General features: G+C 38.7%; 1 pseudogene across 1 annotated transcript in view; it reads left to right on the top strand.

The window, feature by feature from the left end:
• Positions 1-17,343, top strand: part of LOC149037989 (uncharacterized) — a 63,581-nt pseudogene extending 46,238 nt beyond the window's left edge. Inside the window, exons 2-3 of the transcript XR_016180869.1 lie at positions 11,021-11,882; positions 12,378-17,343. The product of XR_016180869.1 is annotated as an uncharacterized LOC149037989 (transcript). The remainder of the gene's footprint in view (positions 1-11,020; positions 11,883-12,377) is intronic.
• Positions 17,344-17,658: the final 315 nt, after the last annotated feature.

The raw sequence follows: 17,658 nt of genomic DNA on the forward strand, positions 1-17,658 counted from the left end.
AATTAAGTTATACTCAACACAAATGTTCACCGCTTAATACCTTCTGCGCTAAACGACGCCTGAAGATATTTACACTGTCCGCAGCTTGCAAATCATTAGAAAAACAGTTCCAAAGTTTGCATACACAAAGTTTACATTTCTTTTATAAAATAACTAATGAAAGAGGAACGAAAACCGTGTTTACATACGATCATGTAAAATGGTTTTATGGCCAATCAGAGCGTGCGTACTATTTGAATTATTTTATAAAACAGTCGGTTTACTAAAAACGAGAGCGTTCATCAACAATATAAGAGACTTTCTGTCCAGAAGGACAAATAAACAAAAGAAAGCAGATTCAAAGCGTACATCTTTATCCTAATATAAAGTAGAGGTGAGCTTTCACTTTGTCTCAAAATAGTTTGGTCAACTTAATTTAGACAACTCAAAAAACATGTCTGTTCTAGGTGTAAGATTGAAGAAAGTAATTGTCATTTTTGTCAAGACTAAGTCAGGGAACTTTGAAGAGCATTTTGTAGGGTTGTCATGTTCATTTCAAAACGGAAGTTGAACGATACTGAGTGTATTGACCAGATTAAAAGGGAAATTTCCCTTGCTAAGGTGTGTTTGACCCGTAAACATCAAGCCACATTTCTGGAGAACAATTAACTCTTCATTGCAGAGGCATTTTGCATATTAAGGGTTTAAATTTTCCGGGTGGTATGAATAACAAGTCATAACACCTCAACATGTCTCCGGATAAATTTTGAGTTGCAGTCTTGCAGTTCGTCCAATAATCATTGAGGTAATCACTTTGTGCGTCTGCAATCATGATATTTCTCGCTCTTGTTAGACTTGGCACAACACTTGACGTTTGACAGTCATCACCTTAGGAACAGAGAATGTAAAAGTTTTAAGTCGCTTTTAGCATAAATGAAATTGCAACTTTTGTAGCCCTCAATTTCCTGTTATCATTAAATGCGCAATAATTTGTTTCTTGGTGCCTCTTGTTCATGCCATGCAAGCTCGTAATCCCATTCATTTGAAATTTCATAAACATGTAAAAATCGAAACACCGTGAAAGTATCATATCAGACGTGAAATTAATTCAAACTGTTTGATGGCAAAGAAAACTCTGTATCATTAAAGGGGAGCTGAGGTTGGAAAAAAACCAGGTTTTGACGCTAAACTAAGCTCAGTGAAGTGAATTATTTGAAGGACTTTAAGTTCTAAGACGCACATTCATCTTCTGGCGTCAGTCTTCGATTTCTCGGTTTCTGCATTTTAATAAGATGCAGCATTTGAACCTCGAGAGGGAAATATTTTAGTTATAACTACAAAGTGCTGGGACTTGCATCTAAACAGAAGCAGATTCAAAGCGTACATCTTTATTCTAATATAAAGAAGGAGGTGAAGTTTCACTTTGTCCAAAGTTAATTTAGTTCGCTTAATTTAGACAACTCAAAAAACGCGCCTCTTCTAAGTGTAAGATTGAACGTTGTAATTGTTATTTCTGTCAAGACTGAGTCAGGGAATTTTGAAGAGCATCGCTATGGGTGGCCATGCTGAGTGTATTGTCCAGATTAAAAGGGAAATTTCCCTTGCTAAGGTGTGTTAGATCTGTAAAACAACACGCCTCATTTCTTGAGAACAATTAACTCTTCATTGCAGAGGCATTTTGCATATTAAGGGTTTAAATTTTCCGTGTGGTATGAATAACAAGTCATAACACGTCAACCACTCTCCGGGTAAATTTCGTGTTGCAGTCTTGCTGTTCGTCCACTAATCATTACGATAATCAGTTTGTGCGTCTGCCATCATTGTAATATTTCTCGCTGTTACTTAAATTTTAAGGAAGGTAAGTAACAGCTAGTTTTTTTCAACTATTAACGAAATAAAACAACAACAGGCAATATCGATGAAGGTCTAAGAAACTCCAAAACTTTGTTAGACTTGGCACAACATTCAATTTCTGATCATTGCTGTCGCTAACAAGATTTTACGTTTGGCATTTGACGTTTGACAGTCATCATCTTAGGAACAGAGAATGTAAAAGTTTTAAGCCGCTTTTAGCATGAATGAAAATGCAATCTTTTCCTGTTATCATCAAATACGCAATAATTTGTTTCTTCGTGCTTCTTGTTCATGCCATGCAAGCTCGTAATCCCATTCATTTATGATATCTTGTAGGAAGATACAACAGATATTATTGTCTATGGCAAGTTGAAAGAGTTTTGATATTTCATAAACATGAAAATCAAACTACCATGAAATTATCATATCAGAGGTGAAATTAATTCAAGCTGTTTGTTAGGAGAGAAAACTCTGTATCAATAAAGTGGAGTTAGGATTTGAAAAAAACTAGATTTGACGCTATACCAAGCTTATTGGAGTGAATTATTTGAAGGTTTTTAAGTTCTAAAATGCATATTCCTCTTATGGCGTCACAGTCTTTGATTTCTCGGTTTCCGCATTTTGATGATCATGAGTTACAACATTTGAGCCTCGAACGGGAAATATTTAAGTTTTTATTACAAGTGGTGGGAATTAGCAGCCAAACAGAAAATGGGCTCAAAGCGTACATCTCTATTCTAATTTAAAGAAGAGATCAGGTTTTACTGTTTCAAGTCAACTTAATTTAGACCACTCAAAAAGCACACCTGTTCTAGATGTAAGAATGAAGATTATAGTTGTTATTTCTGTCAAGACTAAGTTCAGGGTGGCCATGCTGAGTGTATTGTCCAGATTAAAAAGGAAATTTTTCTTGCTTTGTTGTGTTTGACCTATAAAACATCACGCCACATTTCTCGAGAACAATGAAATCTTTACTGCATAGGCGTTTAGCATATTAGAATTTAAAATTTCCTTGTAGTAAGAATAACAAGTCACGACACCTCAACCAGTCTCCGGATAAATTTCGAGTTCCAGTCTTGCAGTTCGTCCAATAATCAATAAGATAATCAGTTTGTGCGTCTGCCATCATGATGTTTCTCGCTCTTACTTGAATTTCAAGGTAGGCAAAGAACAGTTTTTATCAACTACACTTTTTGTTGTTCATTATGAGAAAATATGCACTCATTTGCGTGAAAAGGCGAACTATTGCGTGAAGTTACATTCATTAGCGACGAAAAACGATCATTTGCGCGTAAATCAGATTCCATAACGATTTTTTTTATTTTAATCAGCATTCCATAACAATTTTGGGTATTCTTATACGTCAAACGTCATACAAAAGAGAAAAATAAAATACACTTTCATTTCCGCTAACCTTCAAGTTATAAACGCCATCTTTAATGCCAATGGGACAATACACAAACATTCTAAAGCAGGTATCATTCATTAAAACTTTTAACTAACAGCCTCATAAGGTGTATCGTTATTTTCACTTAATATCGAGGCCTCTAAATCCAAATAATCAGACCAACATATCAAACTGCTCTTACTCGAACCACTATACGGCATATTTACTTTAACTTCCTAAGTGTACACAAGTGTGACCTATTAGGTCAAATTCAAATTCGAAGCGTGTGTGGCGGATGACTTACGAGGCCGCATTTAGGACAGTTTTCTGAGCGAAAAAAGGCACGAAGAGGCGTTCGAAGTACCCTGTGTCTATTTCAATATGTCAACTGAGGCGTTTAGACAGTATTCCGAAAAAGTTACTTTAAGCCGTCAACGGAAATTGAATAATGCTGAGTGTATTGTCCAGATTAAAAGGGAGATTTCCCTTGCTAAGGCGTGTTTGATCTGTAAACATCGCGCCACATTTCTCGAGAACCATGAACTCTCGAGAGCGGCGTTAATTCGAGGGCGGCGTTTAAATCGAGTAAATACGGCAAACACAGACACAACCCAAAATTTCTCCAGTCGCTCTGACGAAGGGCTAACGCTCGATGAGTCAGCTTTGAAACTATTGATGGTGGCCAATTTACGTTATCAACTCAGTTAATAAGACTAAAAGACCATATAAAAGTCAAATTGATCATGTAAATAATAAAGAGTTGATCATATGAAAAGTCGAATTGACCACATAAGATGTCGCATGTCGACAGTGGTCATTCAGATAATATAACTGTGGGCAAAGTGCATTAACAACAGGATAAGACATTTTGTTGAGAAGTGATCAGTCATATTATGCATTTGGTTAAAGTTTGGATTAAAAAAAATTTCTTAGTCTAAGCTGCACTGCTAAGGTGAAATATTTATACATACGGCAATCTTTATGTATTAGGCCTTATTATTACTCCTAGATCCACTGATGTAAAAAGAAAAAAAAGAAGCAGAAGTGTAACATACATATGTACAAATAAATTTGGCTAAGACTTTGAAAATGTTCTTAAACAGATAATTGTGCATGTTGAGAGTTGCACTTAAGTTAATGAGATTCATTTTAGTCCTGTAATAGGCTTCATAAAACTGTCCCTCACTCCTGATCCACTTTAGCCCAAGCAATTATTATTCTTTGAAATGAGAAGTGATCTGGTAACTAAAAAAAACTAGAAGAAAAAAAATCCAAGCCTTGTGACCCCATCAGTTTTGACTAAAAATAACTGTGTTTATCTAGCGAGCACGAGCCGAGCGTGGGTCGAACAGCATTCCTGGACGACATAAGTGTGAATAGGAGAATCATTAAAGCGCTTGTAATAACAATTGAGTGGTTTTTGCTTTCAATATGCAAGTATCGATTTTCAATTGAAACCCTGTTTTGCCTGACTTTACAGAGTCAGTAAATTTTGTTCAGTTCATTCGCTTCGTGAATGTCTTCTGGCCGCTAGCAAAATGTCACAAAGAAGCCAAATACCACTCGAACAAAATCGTACTTTCACTGCGCAAAAAAGTGGTCAAGGAGGACTCGGTAGGCGCTAAGGTCGATTATTTCTAACTATTTTATTTCTAAATGCAGCTATCAACCAGAAAATGCAAAATAAAAAAGTTCATGTCATAGGTACTTTATGAATGAATTCCTCTTAGATTTAAGAATCCTAAATGAGCAAATAAACAATACATTGTGCAAAATCAAATTTTCGACTGATTTTTTTTTGACGCCTAATCAACGGCCATTTTGAAAACGTTCCGATCAAGGTCGCGTGAAATGATACGTCACAAGTGTGTAAGGCAGTGGAAAGGGTCATGTTAACACCAGAAAGTAACAACTTCGCCCTCGCTGTCCAGCTGCAACCGAACAGAAAAAGAAAAGATCTTATTTCAATTTGGTATAAGCCACCATTTAGAGACTATGAAATACGAAGTGGGAAATAAACTCTTTCTCTAAAAAGGTTGAATTATCGAAACGCGACGGATCGCGCATCTGTATTCAGAGCCACAGGTAAATTGCAGGCCAAACGCCATGCCAAACAGCGGTAAAAAACTATACAACTTTTTCTGTTGTCCATTGTCGAGTCTGTTACTTAGAGAAGTATTTTTTTGGTCCAAGCCGAAAAGCATTTAACTTAAGATTTTGTCCGGTGTATATCACTGAGACCTCGAGCCCATCGGTTCTGAGGTGAGCGTGACATAAGCACCAAGTGTTGTCACGAATTTCGGGAGGTTTTGGTCTGGTTTCGTGAACGAAACACCTCTTCCACGTTTGGCAATTGTACAAGATGGATTCTTTCTTTATCTTTTTTTTTTAACGGAGACTTGTGAGCAGCACAAGAAAGACTTTTTGGTATTATAACTTTTAGTTTATTTTTTCCGACGCGTTTCGTCTCTGGCTGAGACTTCTGCAGGAACGATTACAACTAACATTGAACAGCATATAAAGCGCATTCGTGTCCCTAAGAATGACTTCCAGTGGAAGTGAATGATAACAGAAACATGCTGTAAACCGACGTTACAAGAAACGTCTCGTTATGAGCGCTACACTCGAGCGTTATTTCGAATTTGCGACCGGAAAACATGATGAAATCAATCTTGTCTGCCAGGTTACTTGTTTCAAAAAAGTACTATTGTCAGCTGAGTGAGCAGTAAATTACTCACGCCCGCTTATCGTAAATAAAACAAGCCGACAGACTGAGAGAGGAAACCATTAAGGCACATGTCATGAGACTGCCCAGCAACCACAGTATAAAACGCAGTGTCTTGTTTAAAAAACGAACCCATTCAGCGATACAATCGCGCGACGGAAGTAACACGCACGAAATGTTTCTCAAGTTACGACCAGGGCTCAGTTGATCGAAGGCCGATTAGCACTAACCCAAGGTTAAATTGTAATCTGGGTTTCTTTATTCCTTTATTCAAAACTATTTTTGGAAAAGTTTTCTTATTTCCTTTTTAGGGCATCAAATCGTCATATTCTAGACAAAAAGAAATTCGACTCAACTTTTTTTTAAAGCTTTCAGATCTGAAATCAGATTTCACACTAAACCTGGGTTATCTTCACCCAGCTTTGAACGACCCGGCCCTGAACTTAAAAAAATATATATATATATATATATATATATATTCATGCTCAAGTTATTCAGAACTGTACCACTCTTAGCCGCACTGACATTTATAATATGAACGGAAAGCAAAAGGATTTCAAGCGAAGAAAACGAAAACCAGGAAAGCGCTGTCTAGTGATGTTTATAACATCCGTCGCCAGTTTCCAGCTGATGAAAGTGTGCGGCGAAAATGGATTGCATTTGTTCGAACAAAAAGAGAACCTAACTGTTGGACACCAGGTTCGGGTCACATTTGCAGCGACCATTTCTCAGTTAACAACTACGAAGGAAAAAATGCAAAAATAGCTGGATTTAGCTCTAAGCTAGTATCATAATAAAGTTCGGATATAACGCGTGCTGTCATTGGTTAAAAGAGGGTGCTCTATGAGAGTATAGAGTGTGGAACCAAGCTAAAGCTGTCACGCCATCTGCCAAATCGTACTATGTTCGACCTTTTCTGGGACTTCTTGTTGCTTTTTTTTCGTTGATTGAAAGTGAAATTTCGGAACAAGCGAGGAAAGATTTGCAAAAATGCCAGGTGCAGTAATTTACGTTAATGTAACGTGAGCAGAGACAAAAATCCTCAAAGATAAAACAAAATGGACAGTCCGAGTTTTAAAAGTTTTCACGCTCAGTTAGAACGCAAGTTTAAGTACGGTAATAAAAATCAAATAAAGCTAACACTTGTATAGTATATAAAGTTTCGTGTCCAAAAACAAAACAGAAAAAAACAGGAATGATGAAAAATATAACCTGGCATAACTGTTAAAATACATATCATGACGGTGTCAGAGCGACTGCGATCATGCTGAGGTCTAACGCGGCTAACTCATCATGGCGATCTTCGGTCATCGCAGAAACCTTGAAGAGTTAAAACAACAGATCGAACTAGCAAACAAGTTACAAGAGCAGAGAGACAGGTGATCTGTAATTTCCTCATGAAGAGAACTTCACAGAACTTTGTGGGGACTATAACTCAATTGTCTTAAGGATTAAATAAATATACTGTGCAGTTTTGGTAATTCAAAACTGAAGCGAAGATATAAGATCTATATACGACAGAAAATTATTTAAAATAAGCTTGCAAGACGTTGTACCAGTCACCTGCTATGGTCACGTTACCAAACGATTTGGAGTAAAAATTATTGTTTGTGTGATTTGCTGAGGTCTTCAGTTTACATCGTCACTACTAACTAACAGCCTGGCTTAAGTCATTGGTTCTTTTACTTGGATCTAAGAATAGAGGTGATTTGCGTTCTCGAAGATAGCGTATAAAACAGATAGATCTTTTCTTCTTGAGTTTTTCAGGCGACCACGAGCCGAGCGCGGGTCGAACCAGACACGCACGTGCTGTGGAGCGTGAAAAAAAATTGGTTTTACTCTATGGCGTGTTTCGCCTACTTCTGCTTGCTTGAAAGATGAAAAACCAAAAAACAGACTAGACAACTCAAAAAACACGCCTGTTCTAGATGTAAGATTGAAGACTGTAATTGTTGTTTCTCTCAAGATTAAGTCAGGGAATTTTGAAGAGCATTGTTCAGGGTGGCCATGCTGAGTGTATTTTCCAGATTAAAAGGGAAATTTCCCTTGATAAGATGTGTTTGACCTGTAAACATCACTCCACATTTTAGCATATGCAATGAAGAGTTCACTGTTCTCAAGAAATGTTTTGACTTGGAAAATGTACATGTGGATTTAAAGTCTCCGTATGATTTGAATAACAGGTCATAACTCGTCAACCAGTCTCTGGATAAATTTCGAGTTGCCGTCTTGCAGTTAGTCTAATAATCATTAAGATAATAGTTTGTGCGTCTGCCATCATGATAAAACTCGCCTAACTTGAATTTCAAGGTAGGTGAGCGACAGTTTTTTTCAATAATTAACGAAATAAAACGACAGACAGTATCGATGAAGGTCTAAGAAACTCTAAACTTTGTTAGATGTGGCAAAACACTCATTTTCTGATCACTTCTGCCTTTAACAAGATTTTACGTTTAGTAGTCATCATCTTACGTACAGAGAATGCAAAGCTTTTCCCTTGCTGCAGTAAAATTTCAATTTTAATCTATTCTTTATGTTACTCACCGTAACTGACAAAAACAGTGGTTAATAGACAAAAGACAAGGACCTTCCATATCGTCTCTTGTCTAGCTAAGGCATGCTTCTGTAACAGTGAGATCACGCGGTCATCTTGTCGTGCCTTTTGGCTACAGAAAAATATAAGTTGCCGAGTCCTGTTGAAGGTGAAGATGTATAGCGAATGTAAGTCAAATTTTTTGTCGAATGTGAGTCATATTATTCAAAATGTTTTGGCGGAAATATCGCACCACGGCGAACTTATGAATTTAAAATGTTTACATCGTTATTCGACCTTGAAACGCGGTGAGGGCTCATTCGTCGCATTATTGGGAAAATGAGAAAACTTGCGATTTAAAAAACGCTCCATAAACTGGCCGATGCGCAATTTCCTTCTTAAAAGCAGAAACTAGAGAGCAGTTTCAAAGAAAATGGAAAAGTAGGTCACCTTTCAGGTATTGTCACAAATTAAACAAATGACAAGAATTCTCAGAAATACCAAAACCACATGTCTCTGTCAAGCTGTAGTTCTTGGAAATCGTCCTCTGCATTTGTTATTTTGGGTTACAGCTTTTAAGTTAATAATCCAATTTCTAACTTCGTCGCCCAAGCGAGCATTTTGTTTCCTTATCACGGTAGAAATTGTAATACGGCATAATAAGGCGAAGTTGAACTCAGTTAAGCTGGTAAACGTCATATCAAATCTTGCATTAAATCTGCAACATAAAACATAACATCGATCGTTCTGTGCAACTTTATTTCTAAACGACGAAATGAAAATTGTGCAAATTTACTTCGGTTATAAACGAAGCATTTTCAGTCTGACAGGCTGGCACAAGTTACTGGTTCTTTCACTTTGATCTAAGAATAGTGGTGATTTACAGTCTTGCAGTCCGTCCAATAATCATTAAGATAATCGGTTTGTACGTCTACCATCATAATATTTCTCGCTGTAACTTGAATTTGAAGGTACGTAAGTAACAGTTTTTTCAACTATGAATAGAATGAAACAACAACAGGAAACATCTATTGAGATAAATCGTGAGATAAATCGTTTATTAAAAAAGAAACACCTCGCAGTCCGAAGACTGAATTACGTGTATAATATACAAGTTATAATTAAAATGGATTTAAAAAACCATAATAATAGAAATGTACAATCTAATAAAAACATTTCACATAGGATAACCTTGTGTTAGGAAAATATACATACTTAAACAAATTCATTTACATACTTAGGCTATGACTAACAATAAAAGATTTTTTAAGACGATCAGTCTTGCACACTGGCACGTAAAACTTTCTATTGCTGCGCAGCTGCCTATGGTGCTCAGCTTTAGGTGAGAGCAGACCTGCGAGCTTGTGATTAATGTCAAGAACAATGTCGTTAGAAAGATCAGACGATAGAGACGCTCGCCTGTCATAAAGAGAGGGGATGCCTGCCTCTTTGAGCGCGCTGTTGTAGCTTGCATAAGGAAAGATAATGCGCAAGGCGCGCTTCTGAATACGTTCCAGCTCCTCGGATAAATAGTACGGAAGACTGGAGTGAAATACTTGACATGCGTCTTCTAAAACCGATCTTGTGGTACTGCAGTAAAATAAAACAAGATCACTCGCAAAGATACCAGCTCGTAGAAGCGGCTTAAAACTTTTTCATTCTCTGTACGTTAGATGATGACTACCTATTGAGGTCTATGAAACTCCAAACTTTGTTAGACTTTGCACAACACCCGATTTCTGATCACTGCTGTCAGTAACTAGATTTGGCGTTTGGTACCTGACGTTTGGCAGTCATCATCTAACGTACAGAGAATGAAAAAGTTTTAAGCCGCTTTTACGATAAATAAAAATGCAATCTTTTGTACCCTTCAATTTCCTGTTATCATCAAATGCGCAATAATTTGTTTCTTCATGCTTCTTGTTCATGCCACGCAAGTTCGTAATCCCGTTCATTAAGGATATATTGTAGAAAGTTACAACAGAAAATATTAAGTCTTTGGCGACTTGAAAGAGTTGTGAAATTTCTTAAGCATGTAAATCAAAATACCGTGAAAGTATCATATCAGACGTGAAATTAATTCAAAATGTTTGCTGCCAAATAAAATTCTGCATATCAATAAAATGGAGTTGAGGTTTACAAAAACAATGTTTTGACGCTATACCAAGCTTATTGCAGTCAAATTTGTGAAGGACTTTAAGTTCTAAGATGCTCATTTATCATATGGCGTCACAGTCTTAGATTTTTCGGTTTCTGCATTTTAATGAGAGACAATATTTAAAACCTCGAGAGGAAAATATTTTGGTTTTTAATTACAAAGTGCTAGGCTTTGCCTTCCAAAAGGAGGGCAGATTCAAAGCGTACATCTTTAATCTAATATATATAACGCAGAGATGAGTTTTTTACTTTGTCTCAAGTTAATTTAGTTGTGTAGCCACTTTCCGTATCCATGCCGTGCATGTGCAATAAAGTATTTATTTAAACGAGAATAACATGACCAAAGAACTTTTTTCCTTTTCCTCTCACATACATCAACCAACAGTTTTCCCAGGATTTTGGTCGAGGATAGCTATCTCCAGAGCTCACGCCGAGTATGACTCTACAGCCTTTTACGGACGAGCAGCTGAATTATTTCAAGTTTGCCTCTATTGTACTAAATGAGTTCGCCATTGCTTTGCGTCAGACGTTCAAATCCATGTGGGACAATAGATTTGGACATCGTCCCGGATATCAACTGTGGGATAACTCCACGATAGTAAGAAATTTGCTTCTCGCTGAAGAAGGTGGAAAAAGCAAAGTTCCTACACACATCTCCTATGAAGAATGGGATTGTACAGCTCTATTCCAGGCCACCATCTATGCAAGGTCCTTTGCTACGCCAGATAGCAAAGGTCATTACAAGACACTCAGTGAAATGTACGTAAGGCACCATAAAGTACCTCCCGGAAAGTTCCATCCATCTGTTGTGAGTCCAAGTGGAAATACAGCCGAAACCTTCGCTCTTGCGATTGATCAGCTTCGACTTTTACGAAACTCCCTTTGTCACGCAGACAGGTCAGAGATTGATAAACCAACCTTTGACCAATACGTGCAGCTTGCTAAAGAAGCATTCAAAGCTCTTGCAATCATAACAGATCCCATTGATGCCATCGGTGGACTGACAGAGTCTGATTTTCCCACCAAAGAAGTTCGCAAATTGGAAGAAAGTCTTAGACAGGAGACCAAATCATACATCGAGTGTCTCGAAGAACTAAGATCAGGTGTCGAGTGTCTCGAAGAAGTGAAATCAGGTGTCTACAAATTAATAGCACAGGGGAATGCGATACAAGAAAAAGTTGATGACCTCGCTTTGTTGAAGGGAGAAATAGATGATTTGAAACTTAACATGGATGAAGATGAAACAGGTATAAACTGATTTAAAGCTTTACAGAATTTTTTGATTAACAACAATTTAAGATGCAGTGTGGCAGTCTTATAACCATTCGTTTGGCAGGGAGAAACAAAAGAAACAACAGCGTTTTTACTTTGTATTTTAGTGGTAATACTTAAACAGAGTTACTTCCAGGTTTCGCAAAAATGCTTTGTACATTTCTTGAAAATCCTCTCTTCTTCCCTAGGATGACATTATTCTATAATAAGAGTACCACCTTGAAAAATTTTCATATCTTTTAATTTTAAAACAATTTGTTCAAGAAGTAAGCCGCAGCCACTATATTTACCGGCATCGTGACTCTTGTGGGATGTTGTTAAGATTACAACCTCACGGAAAGAGCAAGAAGCTCATGATTTCCACATTTTTAATGGTACAGTAAAATGTACTATTTATTATCATTGTTATTTTTCTCTTCAAACTACCGACATGAGCTCTTTCATAATTGCATCAATTTGCTTCTTTTAAGATTCAAAGCCATTCCTTCCGCCATCAAGTCTTCCTTCAAAGGTTCCACTCTTCACTGGCCGTCAGAGAGAATGTGAAGACGTCAGCAGTCACTTAGCTTCCAAACGTTCCCGGATCGTGTCGGTATGGGGCTCGCCTGGTTTTGGTAAGACTTCTGTGGCAACTGAAGTCGGACATCGACTTCAAACTGGTGGACTTCTCGTATACTTCTTCTCCATGAGAGGGCTTCTTTCAAAGGCCGATCTGACCACGCAGCTTCTGAGCTTCTTTAGAAGACACTCCTCAAGAGATCAAATTCCTCAGCACATGTCCATAGAAGAAGAACTTTTTCTCTTTCTAAGAGACATTTCAGGTGAATTTGTGATGATTCTTGACAATGCTGATGAATTACTCGAAAGTGGAGCACCGAATGTGAAGGAGGATTTCATCAACCTTCTGGAAGTCATTCTTAGTCAATTCAAGAATTTAACATTTCTTCTTACCACAAGGGAATCTCTTGAGTTTATGAATGTGCATTTTGAAGGCCATCAAGCAGTAAGAATAGGGCCATTACACGAGTCCTTCTCTCAAACCTTAGTCGGCGGATTACTTCCTAAAGCGACCGCGTCTGACTGCTCGAAAATTGCGAAAATCTGCGGGTTCGTACCTTTGGCCATGAAACTGTTGTGTTCCTCCATTACTGAAGATAATGCTTAGCCGAATCAATTTTTAGATACCTTCAAGGAATCAATAGAAAGTAGCCTTTTCGAGCTGTTGGACAATCCAGATTATCCAAGCTATCTGCGATTAAAGTTCCTATTTGAATCCTCTTTTCAGAGACTCTCTTTATCTGAAAAAGAAGCGCTGGTATCACTTAGTGTTCTTTCTGGAGATTTTAACCACTCAGTTGCTGCAGCTGTCATGGGTGTAAAAACAACTCTGGAGGCCAAGAAAATCTTGCATAGGCTTCGGAGAAAGTCTTTCCTCGACTCTAGCTTCAAACCTGAGTCATTTTCGATGCACAAGTTGATTCTGTCGTTTGCAAGAGAAAGAGGTCAAGATGAAATGAAAGAAACCATGCTGAACGCCAAAGCACGTTTGTCTGCATTTTACGTCTCTCTTTTCGAGAAGCTAAATAAATAGTTTTTGACGGGACAATCCATGCAAGCATTTATTGATTTCTATGAAGAGAAGCAGAATATTATTCAGAGTCTTATGGAGAGCTGCAGAGATCCTAAGACATGTGACGTTGCATTTGGTGTCCTGACAAAGGCGGAAATCTTTCTAGATTCCCTTTTCTGGTGCGCGGGAAAAATTATCGACAAAATTTATGATCACGCAACTGAAAAAGCTCAGGCGTTTGTAAAGAGCGTGTTCTATAGTCAGTTACTGTTGTCCTTGGCATTCACCGAAGTGACTTTGGGGATACATGGAAGATCGATGACGCTACTCTCTAAAGCCGAGGGCTTTTCTTTGTCGGTAGATGATAACAGAAAACTCCTTTGTTATAAAGGCATCTGTCAACTGGTTTCAGGGAAAATAGATGACGGAGCTGAGAACTTACAAAAAGCTCTTTGCTTGGTGAGTGATAGCCCCGAACAGCGAATTCTCACAGTATTTGCACTGCAAATTCTTGTTACTTACTTTCTTTTCAAGAAAAAGAAAGCAACTTCTCTGGAGCTTTACACCACAGCCTCACATGAATGCAGAGCATTAGGAGACGCAAGTCTCCTTATTATTCCTCCAGTGAATAACAAAGAATTGAGAATGATCGAGGCAGATATGCCGGAACCAGACGCAACAACCACTCAACCACTTAGATTAGAAATGACTGTCGTTGTTAGCAAGGCAACAGAAAAGTTCTCTGATTATGAAACAAAGCAAGCAATAAGTAAATGTGTGCTAAAGATGTCAAATCAAACAGAGAAACAGATCCTCCCACACTCCGTTGGTTTATGGACCTTCCAGCGCAACATCAATCGGACACTTAAAAATGTACTAAATAATCCCGAGGAAGCATCAAAGTTGTGCGACACATGGATCAGGTATCATAAAATGACTTTAAAACAAAGTGGAGAAGATAACCCTGGAGAAAAAGCTAAGCCCAACAAAAAACTTGACTTAAATTTGCATCAAGAAGGACTATTTAGAAATTATTTTGACCATGGCATGGCTCTTCGTAAGATGCAAAACTATTCTGAAGCCATTCAGTCCTTTCAAAGCGCCCTTGACGTCGCAATAGACGAAGAACACCCAGACACAGCGGAGTGTTACTCCACTCTCGGAATAACCAGACATGCTGCAGGGAATTTCTCCTCAGCACTTCAGTCCCATCAGTGTGCTCTTGAAATAAGAGTTAAACTCTACGGGGAAGAACACCCAGACACAGCGAGGAGTTCCTTTAATCTCGCTGTAACACAACATGACTCAGGCGACTTTTTGTTAGCACTTCAGTCCCATCAGCGTGCTCTTGAAATAAGAGTTAAAGTCCTTGGCGAAGAACACCCAGACACAGCTCAAAGCTACTTCAACCTTGGAATAACACAACATGCCTCAGGCGACTTTTTGTCAGCACTTCAGTCCCATCAGCGTGCTCTTGAAATAAGAGTTAAACTCTTCGGGGAAGAACACCCAGACACAGCGAGGAGTTACTTTAATCTCGCTGTAACACAACATGACTCAGGCGACTTTTTGTCACCACTTCAGTCCGATCAGCGTGCTCTTAAAATAAGAGTTAAAGTCCTTGGCGAAGAACACCCAGACACAGCTCAAAGCTACTTCAACCTTGGAATAACACAACATGCCTCAGGCGACTTTTTGTCAGCACTTCAGTCCCATCAGCGTGCTCTTGAAATTAGAGTTAAAGTCCTTGGCGAAGAACACCCAGACACAGCTCAAAGCTACTTCAACCTTGGAATAACACAACATGCCTCAGGCGACTTTTTGTCAGCACTTCAGTCCAATCAGCGTGCTCTTGAAATAAGAGTTAAAGTCCATGGCGAAGAACACCCAGACACAGCTCAAAGCTACTTCAACCTTGGAATAACACAACATGCCTCAGGCGACTTTTTGTCAGCACTTCAGTCCCATCAGCGTGCTCTTGAAATAAGAGTTAAAGTCCTTGGCGAAGAACACCCAGACACAGCTCAAAGCTACTTCAACCTTGGAATAACACAATATGCCTCAGGCGACTTTTTGTCAGCACTTCAGTCCAAACAGCGTGCTCTTGAAATAAGAGTTAAAGTCCTTGGCGAAGAACACCCAGACACAGCTCAAAGCTACTTCAACCTTGGAATAACACAACATGCCTCAGGCGACTTTTTGTCAGCACTTCAGTCCAAACAGCGTTCTCTTGAAATAAGGGTTAAAGTCCTTGGCGAAGAACACCCAGACACAGCTCAAAGCTACTTCAACCTTGGAATAACACAACATGCCTCAGGCGACTTTTTGTCAGCACTTCAGTCCCATCAGCGTGCTCCTGAAATAAGAGTTAAAGTCCTTGGCGAAGAACACCCAGACACAGCTCAAAGCTACTTCAACCTTGGAATAACACAACATGCCTCAGGCCACTTTTTGTCAGCACTTCAGTCCCATCAGCGTGCTCTTGAAATAAGAGTTAAATTCCTTGGCGAAGAACACCCAGACACAGCTCAAAGCTACTTCAACCTTGGAATAACACAACATGCCTCAGGCCACTTTTTGTCAGCACTTCAGTCCAATCAGCGTGCTCTTGAAATAAGAGTTAAAGTCCTTGGCGAAGAACACCCAGACACAGCTCAAAGCTACTTCAACCTTGGAATAACACAACATGCCTCAGGCCACTTTTTGTCAGCACTTCAGTCCCGCCAGCGTGCTCTTGAAATAAGAGTTAAAGTCCTTGGCGAAGAACACCCAGACACAGCTCAAAGCTACTTCAACCTTGGAATAACACAACATGCCTCAGGCCACTTTTTGTCAGCACTTCAGTCCCATCAGCGTGCTCTTGAAATAAGAGTTAAAGTCCTTGGCGAAGAACACCCAGACACAGCTCAAAGCTACTTCAACCTTGGAATAACACAACATGCCTCAGGCGACTTTTTGTCAGCACATCAGTCACTTCAGCATGCTCTTGAATTAAGAGTTAAACTCCATGGCGAAGAACACGCAGACACAGCTCAAAGCTCTTTCGACCTTGGAATGACACAAAATCACTCAGGCGACTTTTTCTCAGCACTTTAGTCTGGTGAGCGTGCTCTGAAAATAAGAGTTAAACTTTTCGAGGGAGAACACCCAGACACAGCGAGGAGTTACTTTAGCCTCGGAGTAACCCAACATGCCTTAGGTAACTTTTTGTGAGCAATGCAGTCCAAACAGCGTGCTGTTGACATAGGAGTTAAACTCTTCGGGAAAGAACACCCTGACACAGCTTAAAGTTACTTTAATCTCGAACGTGCTTTAGGAACCTACTTTCAGCACCTTAGTCCAAGAAACGTGCTCTTGACATAAAAGCTAGACTCTCCGAAGAGGAACACAGATATAGTTCAAAGTTCCCTTTTTTAGGAGTAACCCAACATGCCTCTGGCTACTCTTTTTCAGCACCTCAGTGCTCGCCTAACCTTGCCAAGGGGATACACCGCTGAGCATTTCAGACTCGATCTACGCCCCTTTTAAACATCATAACTATACACGAACAAAATTCTGGCGTGCGTATTAGTCGAAAGCATGCCAGTCATTGCTCAACAGAGAAAATAAAAAAGACATTTGGAAATTTCAGAGCGACAAAGGGCTAACGCTAGAAACTTCAGCCTAGAAACTACTTACGGTGGTCAATTTGCTTAGGGTTTCTTTCCACCCTCAAAGGCCGGAAAAATCGATTTTTTTTTAATTTGACTAAAGTGAATTCAAGCATTTAATATAACGTTCCCATAAAAAAGTTCTTTTTCCTGAAATCTTCAAAAGTACCTGAGTTATTTAGAAAAAGGTACTTTCAAATAAAAGTTAAGAAATCAGGAAGGTGTCATAGCCTTTGACCTGGGCGAATCTGAGGGAATTTTCGCGGCAACCACTCATCTTGACATTCGTTTTTCATGTTCTTTGCATATTTTGTTTACATCGCGCACTTGAAAAAATTCACAATGGGGAGTTCTTTGCTTATGGAAAAATCTTTGCTCGTCAAAAAATCAAAAGCGGAAGAAAGTCCTAGATAGAAAAAAAGAAGAAAAAAAAAGTTTCACGCTAGCGTCCATATTTCGAACGAAGAAGTCATCGTCAAACCAAAATTTGCCATATATAATGTTAAAAACGAGGTCTTCCTTTATTTATGC

This window comes from Pocillopora damicornis, chromosome 11, assembly GCF_964200805.1.
Source record: "Pocillopora damicornis chromosome 11, jaPocDami1.2, whole genome shotgun sequence".
Classification (NCBI taxonomy): Eukaryota; Metazoa; Cnidaria; class Anthozoa; order Scleractinia; family Pocilloporidae; genus Pocillopora; species Pocillopora damicornis.